At 31.7% G+C, this 9,954-nt stretch overlaps 1 non-coding gene across 1 annotated transcript; it reads left to right on the top strand.

Moving 5' to 3' along the window:
• Positions 1-1,562: 1,562 nt before the first annotated feature.
• LOC142164537 (U4 spliceosomal RNA) lies at positions 1,563-1,714 on the top strand. Its single transcript, XR_012695296.1, has one exon. It is a non-coding gene; the product is annotated as a U4 spliceosomal RNA (small nuclear RNA).
• The last annotated feature ends 8,240 nt before the right edge of the window (positions 1,715-9,954 follow it).

The following is a 9,954-nucleotide window of genomic DNA, read 5'->3' as shown; positions in this document are numbered from 1 at the left end:
ATATAATGTTCTCCAATGGAATATATAATATTTGTTTTAATCGTTAATATTAATTAAGATCAATCTTATCAAAAACTTTACCACTTCACCATCAACATATTTGGTGGAATGGATGAAATCCCTCCATTTTTTATCAAAAGAGTCGAATTCGAGTTTATGGGAATGGAGAAATTCATTATAAGGAGCACTTCCCCTTTTATAATCCCTATGCATCGCGAATCTAAATTAGCTACCAAATAGTTATATAAAGAGAAAAAAATTAAACCTCACCAATTCAACTCGAAATTCGATTTTGCCAGATTAAAGATGTAGCTCTCTTTACTTGTATTTGCTTCTTTTTGTGATATTAATAAAATTATTTATTGAGAATTTTCCTCTTGAAATATCAAACAAAATAATTCACCAAAACTCGATTTTGCTTCATGATTTTTCAATTTTTCACATATTAATTGGGGTCAAACTTGTCTTTTACAAATATTTAGCAAGTTCTCAACCAATTATACCCCCTAACCCCTATGCAATCCTCTAGGACTGGTCCCATTACCAACATGGAAATTAAAGGCTAATTCTACTAGCAAAAAAGGTGTACAAATAGTTGGTGTAAACTATGAAGCAACAATACCTAATGATTCAGCATTTTTAGCCTCATCTTAAAATAACAAATGATGAGCCTAACGAAACTCTTTTATATGATGTCGTTCTTTTTATAACAGTATCGCTATATAATAATTATTTATTATAAAAATTATTATTTTTTAAATTAATTTTTATACTATATTATATTAATATATGTTCTTTATAACAATACTTTATTATAACAACCAAAATATTTTGGAACAAATAAGGTTGTTATAAAGAAATTTAATTGTACAATCTCAAATTCCGTATGAAAAATGCTATTCCTAATTATTGTGAAATTGAAAAATAAATATATTTTATTAATAGTCTAAGAATTGATTAAATTTGAATAAATTAACCTATTTTGAGGAGAAAAAAATTAACCCCCACATTTGATCTTTTTATTAAAGGCCTTTTTCTTGTTCATGTAAAACCTATACTTCCTCTGTCACGCGGAAATCATGATATATTTGTTATTTTGGGATTACCAATTCTCTTTTAACGATTTTTAAAAAAATTATATATAAAATTATAATTTATAACTCGTATACGGTTTTTGAATGTAAATTAGATCTAAAAAAGGCTAAGAATTGTTATTTGAATTTATATAGAAAACTAAATATGTTGCCTCTTGTGCTTCGTCTAGACATTAATTCTTTTTTTGGACAAGGATTACATTGTTTATTCTTGAAAAACAATTTTTTTTATTTACTTCTAAAATTCCTATGAATACAATATTATTTTCCTTATTTTAATGGGCCCCTTGGTCAATCACCACTAAGCTAAAAGACATCCAAATCATGGGTTTTTTCTGTACGTTTTTTTTCATATCCCACTGACAAATCTAAGCCTTTATTAAACGGTTAATCATATCTGTAATTCCCTTTTCTAGGAGTTTTTTTTTTTTTTTTGAATTAACGTTTGAACATGAGAATTTTAAATTTTACTTGAAGTTTGGGGCAATGACGTAGCTAGTGAGGTTCAAACCGAGGCGCGTCTATTACTGGTAGAAAACTATTTCCAAACCCCCTCTTCGGCCTGGGTTCTGTCTTGGCCATTGAGAATTTTTGAAAGGGCTTCCCTTCTGGGTAAAGCCCTACAAAAAAAAAACACACAAACACACACCTCTAATTTTAAAAAAGTTATTTTCACTTAAATTTTATTTTATCTTTTACGAAATTTCATAATTTTTATGTCCAAACGCCTGCCTAAACAAACCTTATTTGGTGTTTAAACAAAAGAACTTTTTATTAAGTAGCCAATACGATATAGTCACACATGACTCCATCTTTTAACGACCAAGTTCGTAAATTGTGCGATTAACTTATGTAAATATTTACACTAAATATCACGTTTATATATATATATATATGACTTAACTCAATCTCAAAACGATTAAACGAAAGAGGTTCTCTTATACAAATTATTTCTCCTAAAACATAAAAAAATTAAAAAATAATTAGGGACCCTCTTAACTCATCCACAATCAACTTTCTTTCTTTCTTTCTTTTGAGTGCTTCCCACTGTATATTTAGATGTCCCCCTTAAAAAGGAAAAAAAAAACATAAATAAATAAACATAACAACGTAGCCCCCACTTCTCATGCAATGACGACACAATTCACTCAAAAAAATTAAAATCAAAACAAATAATTAAATCCATTCTTTTCATCTCTATATATAATCTCCTCCCTTTACTCTTCCTCTTCATTCCATTCTCTCTTCCTCCTCCTCCTCCGTTATCACCACAATTAAAAAAAAAAAAAAAAAAATATTACCTCCCCGAAACTTTCTAAATTTAGTAAATTTTTGTTATACAATAAGTTTGATTTTGAGGCGACTAAACTAGACGTACGTCCAAATTTCAATATTATCAAATATTTCGACTTGAAAAACGAAGATTATTTATCAGATGACGAATTTAGAGGCAACTTCTACCGCTATTTCTCCGGTTGGGCCGCCACGATCACCGTGGCACTCACCGGTACCGTACTTATTCGGTGGATTAGCAGCCATGTTAGGACTAATTGCATTTGCTTTATTAATATTAGCATGTTCTTATTGGAGACTTTCAGGGTATACTGAAAATAATGAAGGTGAAAATGGAGATGATCTTGAAGCTGGAGAAGGGATTAATAATGAAAATGGATCTGATGTTAAGGTTGTACCACATGTTTTTGAAGAGAAGTTTTTAGTTATTATGGCTGGAGAAATGAAACCAACTTTTATTGCTACACCTATATCTAGTAGGGTTTCATCTTTTGGTAGTTGCAGTAGTGGTTGTACTACGAGCAGTGAGAGTAGTACGGAGAAATCGGAGGGAGAAGAGGAGGGAGAGAAGAAACAAGAAAATGATGTCTCGAGTTTGAGTCCGGGAAATGAAGAACAAGAAAATGGTGTTTCGAGTTTGAGTCCGAGAAATGAAGAAAGTGCTTGTGACATGGAACGCTAGGCCGTTTGATGACCTTGTGCGATGCGATGCGAATCTGAATTAATTGAGCCAGTAAAGTAAATTCAGTGTAAGTTGGTGGACAAGAGGTGAAAATGAAGAGCATGGTAAGCATGGTGAGCCATGCCAGCTCAAATATTAGGTCCCTTAATTTTATTTTATTTTTTTTTAAAAAAAAAGGAGAAAAAGAAGAAAAATTAATTTGCTTTACAAATTTTTGGATTTTCTTCTTTTTATGGGTATGAGGTGCTAGGAAGATTGGGAATTGGGAGGTGGTTTTGAAAAAAGTAGAGTTTGATATAACTTTTTTTTTGTTTTTCCTATTCTTGGAAATTCCGGAAATGTATATACTTTTTGGAGAATGAATGGAAAAACTTTGTTTTGGTAATTTTATGAAAAAATTGTAGTTTTTAATTTGTCAATCTTTACGTATGTTATTATTCATATAAACTATACCTTCAAACCAAATGTTGATGCTTGCGAAAAGCCAAATAAAGAGAAAATGAATAACTTTAAGCATAGCCTATAGGATTATAATATTATTATATTCACCCTATTTCTTCGTTGAAGGTACGATACCCTTTCATGGATGTTACTTTTTTTTTACTTTAATAATATTTTATTCATAATTACCTTTATTTAAATTTATTAAGAAAATTTTGAAGCAAACGGTAAAGTTATTCTGTGTGACTTATAGGTGTGTTCGAGTTGTAGAATCACTCAGATACTTGCATCGTAATAGGCCGCCTACATCGCATCCATTAGGGTGGCCCTTCCTCGCATTCTACATGAATACAGAATACATCGTGCACCAAATTGTCCTTTACTTGTATTAAATTTATAAAATTTCTCAAACTTCTAGATAGAGGATAAACTAAAGTAGAAGGAAATAAAATTATTATTATTCAGTAGAGAACTCCTTATTTTGTGAACATATTCCGGTTTCCATAATATATATATATATATATATATATATATATATATATATATATATATATATATATATATATATATATACCTATGGGTTCCGGGCATTCTAGCTTTAATATGTATTACATCAATTTATCATTATCTTCTCATATATATGGTGTGAATCACCCACCTTAAAAAGAGTTAGGTAAACATTGAATGAGATGTATCTTGATGTGGTCCTAAGAACTGAGATCCCAACCCTTAATTTCCTGAATATCATGAAAAAGTTCCTCTCTTTTATTTTTATTAGAAAATATTTCAGTTATATATACACACACATACATATTTAAAAAAGAATTACTAAGGGTATGTGACCTATTGGTCTATATTTCATAACGTATTAGGTTTAAATTTCAATAGAAATAAAATACTAGGTGATTTCTTTCGATATTTTTAATTTTTGGTGGACAAATTATCTTGATACATGTATTAATGAGAAATAGTAGGTATTTGATAAAATAGTTGAGATACGCAAGCTGGCGGCCACCACTACTATTGAAAAAAAAAGATCAGTTAAAAATGATAATATAAAGATTTAATTTCTGGTAATTTATTTATCAATCTTTTATATTAGTATTTTATCTATCTCATATGATAAAAAATCGTAAAACTAAAAGAAAATTTATATTGAGCCATAAAACTCGATAAGGTGGTCCAATGGTTTAACTTTAAGCCTTTTAACGAAGGGAGTAGTTCAGAAATTCACATGAAAAATCAGACAGCTAGGCTTTTTAACCTGAAACTGAAGGAAACAACAAGAATTTCATGCATTAATTTTTTGTACTGTAGTTGTAAGTCACGTGACACTTGTATGAACACGTGTACGACATTACACTTGGGTTACCCTATTCAACACCCTACCCCCTCATGAGTCATGACTATTGTTTTTTGGGGTGGGGGTGGGGTGGGGGGTGGGTGGGGGGTGTTTGTTTTAGGGTTACTGTTGAAGACTTGCCTTTGATATGTGGCTACTTGAAAAAGGTGGTAACTCACGTATTGTCCCATGGAGGGGGCAATTATTTTGAGTTATTAATTCGAATTTGTGTCGAAAAATCTTACTTTAAACGTAAAGCGTTATGTGGCGTGAGATGTATTTTTCTTATACCAGAAGTGCTGATGAAATGATAAGTATTTCTCTATTTATATCTAGAGATTTCGGATTCGAGTTGTGAGTATAACAATGATAAGTATATACATATAACATCCACAAAGACGGATTTAGGATTTATATTATATGATTCCGGAAGCCACTGAATACAATCCACTAACCATTTGAGTTACTAGATTAAAAATTTAAAATTTATTCGACTTCTTAATATATATAAAGGGGAGTCTTGGCGTAACTGGTAAAGTTGCTGTCATGTAACTAGGAGGTCACGGGTTCAAGCCGTAGAAAACAGCCTCTTACAGAAATGCAAGGTAAGACTGCGTATAATAGACCGTTATGATTTGACCCTCCCCGGACCCCGCACATAGGGGAGCTTAGTGCACCGCACTGCCCTTCTCAATATATATATATATATATATATATATATATATATATATATATATATATATATATATATATATATGTACGGTATGAGCCAAAAGTATTGGGTAGGCCCGAAACCCATAGCTAATATTGTACATCCGCCCTTGAACATCCATCTACTAACTATTTTTCTTGGTGCAAGAGATGTTAATATGGCTCAACTCCCTAATTAAAGATAGTTTACTCTAATTAAGGATAGTGAATTAGTGATCTTATTTTTTTTTTAATGCAATAAGTGCCAGTGACTTGTTGCTGCATATGAGAGTGAATCCACCAATAACAACAATTCAGTAAAATTTTATATGTGGAGTCCAGAAAGAATAATATGTACACAGACTTTATCTCTGCCTCGACGGTGTAAAAGAGGCTGTTTCCGTTGAGTGAATCCAAATGGGGTAATATAAAATCAAAAGAATGATTTTGGTTTGTGAAAATGAGATCAAAATATTGGATAATTGCATACATAGGGAAAGGAGTTTTCAAGATTTAATGATGGTATTTCTTCTTGGGGAAGTGGTACACAACAGCACGCATTGTCTTGTTTAGTGGGTGCATTCTCTTTGAATACCTCTACTTTTTTTGAGTTATTGGTTTGTACACTTTATTTGTGGAATCATTTTAATTGACTTGTAACTATAATTATCTTTCACCAAATTATTGGCCATTGCACTCCATTTGAGCAACGTCACTTTGGTGGGTGGGACGATAGAAGCGGATTCAGGATTTGAAGGTGGCGACATATATAAGTGAACTGCTCAACTAGACATTTCATTGCACTTTTAATTTTAAGAATTCCGAGTAAAATATTAACAATTGTCAACATATGTGCACATATATATCTAGGTAAAAGGTTCAATGACCAAGGGCGGAGGGAGAGTACTGTTACCTATAGGTTCGGACGAACCTAATAGCTTTTTGTTTAGATATTGTATTTGTATTTGTATTTGAAAATCTTTAAATATGTATAAATACTTAATTACAACCCCGTAACTATAGTTATGGGTTCGATTACAGATTCAGAACCCATAGATATTAATCATGGCTCCACCTCTGCCGATGATCCCTCTTCTCAGTACATAGGTCTGTCTCTGGGGGTAGTGATCAGAAGAGAAATTTGTTATGTCACAAAGTACAGAGTGTATTTGATTGTTTTATTACTCTTATGATATTAGTAATACTTTATTTGCAATCGATGTTTACATCAAATAATGAAGGTAAGACATATGTCTTTTATACATATGTTTACTCCTTAATCATTGTTTAGTAATATGCATTCTCTCTAATAAAGTTAAATTATTTGGTCAAGTATAAACATCGAGTACAAGTAAGTATTTTCGGCTCGTTATTCCAATTGCTCGGGCCACAGTTTTCCAGTTTTAGCTAGAACCAATAGACAAACAATCTTGCTACAATGTCATATCAAGCAAATATATACAATATAATTCTCTTTACCATAAATATAGTCGGATAGTTGAAATTTTTTTCATCCTTAATCTGCTCAGATTCGAGCTCTGAGAGTAGAAAATCATGCGGTAATATATAGTTTTACCCCTTAAATAATATATTATTTTGTTTATAAAAATGAAATTATTAAGTAAACGACAAAGCTCACCAAACTCAATTGAATACTTCCCAAAAACTTAACAATAGATAAAGAAGCAAAAAAGAAATGGGAATAATCTCCACTAAAAAGAATCCAATTAATTCTCAAAATGACAAGCAAATGTCCATCATTAAAAGTAGCACAAATAATTATGAAAAAGATGCGGCAACATGAAAATGTCCCTTAAATGTAGTACACTCTTCACTGTATTTCTTGAACAAAGCATAGTGTTAAATAGTGCAACCTTATACTATCACTTAGAACAATAGAGTCGGAATCAGAATTTGAAGTGTACGGGCTCGAAATTTTAGTTCTTTTGAGATACTAAATTTTAAGTTAATAATTTATATATATTAAATTATTTTAAAATAAATATAGGATTTAGACTAAAGTTATTGCGTTCCACCAAACCTATAGCCGAAACTCTACTTCCGCCCCTGGTCAACTCTTGAACTAAGATAATTATAAAGCACTCATTTTTTTTTCTTTTTTCTTTTTTGCTTACTTTTAGGACAAACTAAAGGTTGCCAAGTGTTTGTATGATACTTTTCTATGCTTTCATTTGAAAGTTCTTTAGCTATCTTCCATTCTTATTTCCTTCACAAGCATAAGAGAGATGCTCATTCATTTTTAGACTTCCTTTCTTGTCTAATCTTACCTTTTGCTTAGATCACATCCATGGTTGCCTTTTAAGATTTAAATTTGAGTTAATTTCTCAAAGTCATCCATATAATGATATTGAAATTTATCTTAAATTCATTGCTTACAAAATCGAAACAGTCAAAAATTCTATCTGAAGCAGTGGCGAATGTACCATATATGTAATCGTCGGCAAACTGAACGCAACATTATCAATATGAAGTACAGATATACATGTAAATGCGTAATGAGTTCAGTGATAAAAGCCTAAAGCTCGGAATCATTATATTAATTAAATTTCTGAATCTTGCCTTGTTCTTACTTCTTAGGCATGTCACATTGACAAAATTAAAAGCCATAGCTATCTTACTATATTCGTCTTACCTAGAAAACAAAAGAGATGCTCATTCATTTTCAGTCTTCTTTTTCTTGTCTAATCTTGCCTTTTGCTTAAATCACATTCATAGTTGCCTTTTTAGGTTTAAATTTATGCTCTTCCTTTTCAAATTTATCCACACGAAAGCAATACCTAACACCCAAGGGACATTTCGATGCACAAAGTATTGTGTATTCACGCATAGTCCGGGGAAGGACCGCACTCCTAGAGGTATGATATAGACAGTCTACCCTAATCCAAGTATTAGTGGCTGCTTCCATGGCTCGAACCTGTGACTTATTATAGGTCATATAAAAACAATTTTATCGTTGTTACGAGGCTCGCGTTCACTGACACCCAAAATATGTTTTCTAAAAAGTTATAAAAACCTCATCTTTACATTTTTTTCTCTTTTTGGGGACATTTCGAAGCTATACTAAACTATATTCGCTCTTTTAGAACCTCTTTTTGTTTAATGTATGATAAGACATAGAACAACTGCCAAATACTACCCGAACAAATCCATAATTTCTTGATATAAATAGTTAAAACATATTCTTTTACACGTCAGGTTTGATATATGCACCCAGTGATTAAGAGAAGATGACTCAATTCTTGAATCAATTACTTTATCCTTGAGGCGACAACTTGTGGATAAACTGTATATATTTAGCCGCTCTAAAAAATAATAGTCGAAAAATAAATATTTTTGTATATATGTATACTAATACATAAAATATACACTTTTAACTAGTGAATGTAATTAGTTTCACCCGATCGGCCAATTTTGTATTTTTCCTATTTAACATATAGGTTAAGTTATTTGTGCAAAAGAATTAGAAGTGCCCTTGATCTTTATATAGTTTATGGTTTGAATAATCATGTTCATATAAATGGATAATTTTGCATTAAGGAGCATAGGTTTCGATAATTTTGTATAGATATGCTTGCCAAAAATTTCAATAATAAGATAAGTTATTTATTACAACAGATAAAAGAATCCTCATAGTGTGAGAAATATTTTACGCCGCCGATAAATATTAGTTAAATTTATCATATATTTATCTAGGTTTGAAACAAGTGCACTTAACCAAAGTTTTCATAGCAGTAAGTGTCACGATCCGGATTTTTCACCCTCGGAAGTTGTGATGGCGCCTACTCGTGGAAGCTAGGGAAGCCAAACATTATAAAATTATTACCTTCCTTTTTATTAAACATGTTCAACAATTTAAAATAATAAGTAATTAAACAGCGAAATAAATTAAATAACCAGAAATGCGGAAGACGAAAACTTAATAATTCAACCAAATACTGCTACATAATCTGAAGTACAAAACTACCCAGAATTTGGTGTCACAAGTCACAGACTATCTAAGAATACTACAAATAAGGTCTGAATGGAAATACATGAGTTTGTCTCTGAATAAGTAAAAACAGAAAGAGAAAAGATATGAGGATATGCCAAGGCCCGCGGATGTCTACAGGACTACCTCGGGTCGCCTGAATGGACTGCATACAGCACCCTCACTGCTGTCCAAATGCTCTTGTATCAGAATGTGCACACAGTGCAGAGTGTAGTATCAGCACAACTGACCCCATGTGCTGGTAAGTGTCTAGCCTAACCTCGGTGAAGTAGTGACGAGTCTAGGACCAAACCACCAAAAAGACCTGTGCAGTTAAATCATATACATTGGAAATAGAAGCAGATAATTACAAATAAAGTTGGGCGAGGGAACATGCTGCGAGGAGTAACAGATAACAATAGAA

The sequence above is a fragment of the Nicotiana tabacum genome, chromosome 9 (assembly GCF_000715075.1).
Source record: "Nicotiana tabacum cultivar K326 chromosome 9, ASM71507v2, whole genome shotgun sequence".
NCBI lineage: Eukaryota > Viridiplantae > Streptophyta > Magnoliopsida > Solanales > Solanaceae > Nicotiana > Nicotiana tabacum.
The sequence above is the reverse complement of the archived record's forward strand: the minus strand, read 5'-3'. Positions and strand labels throughout refer to the sequence as shown.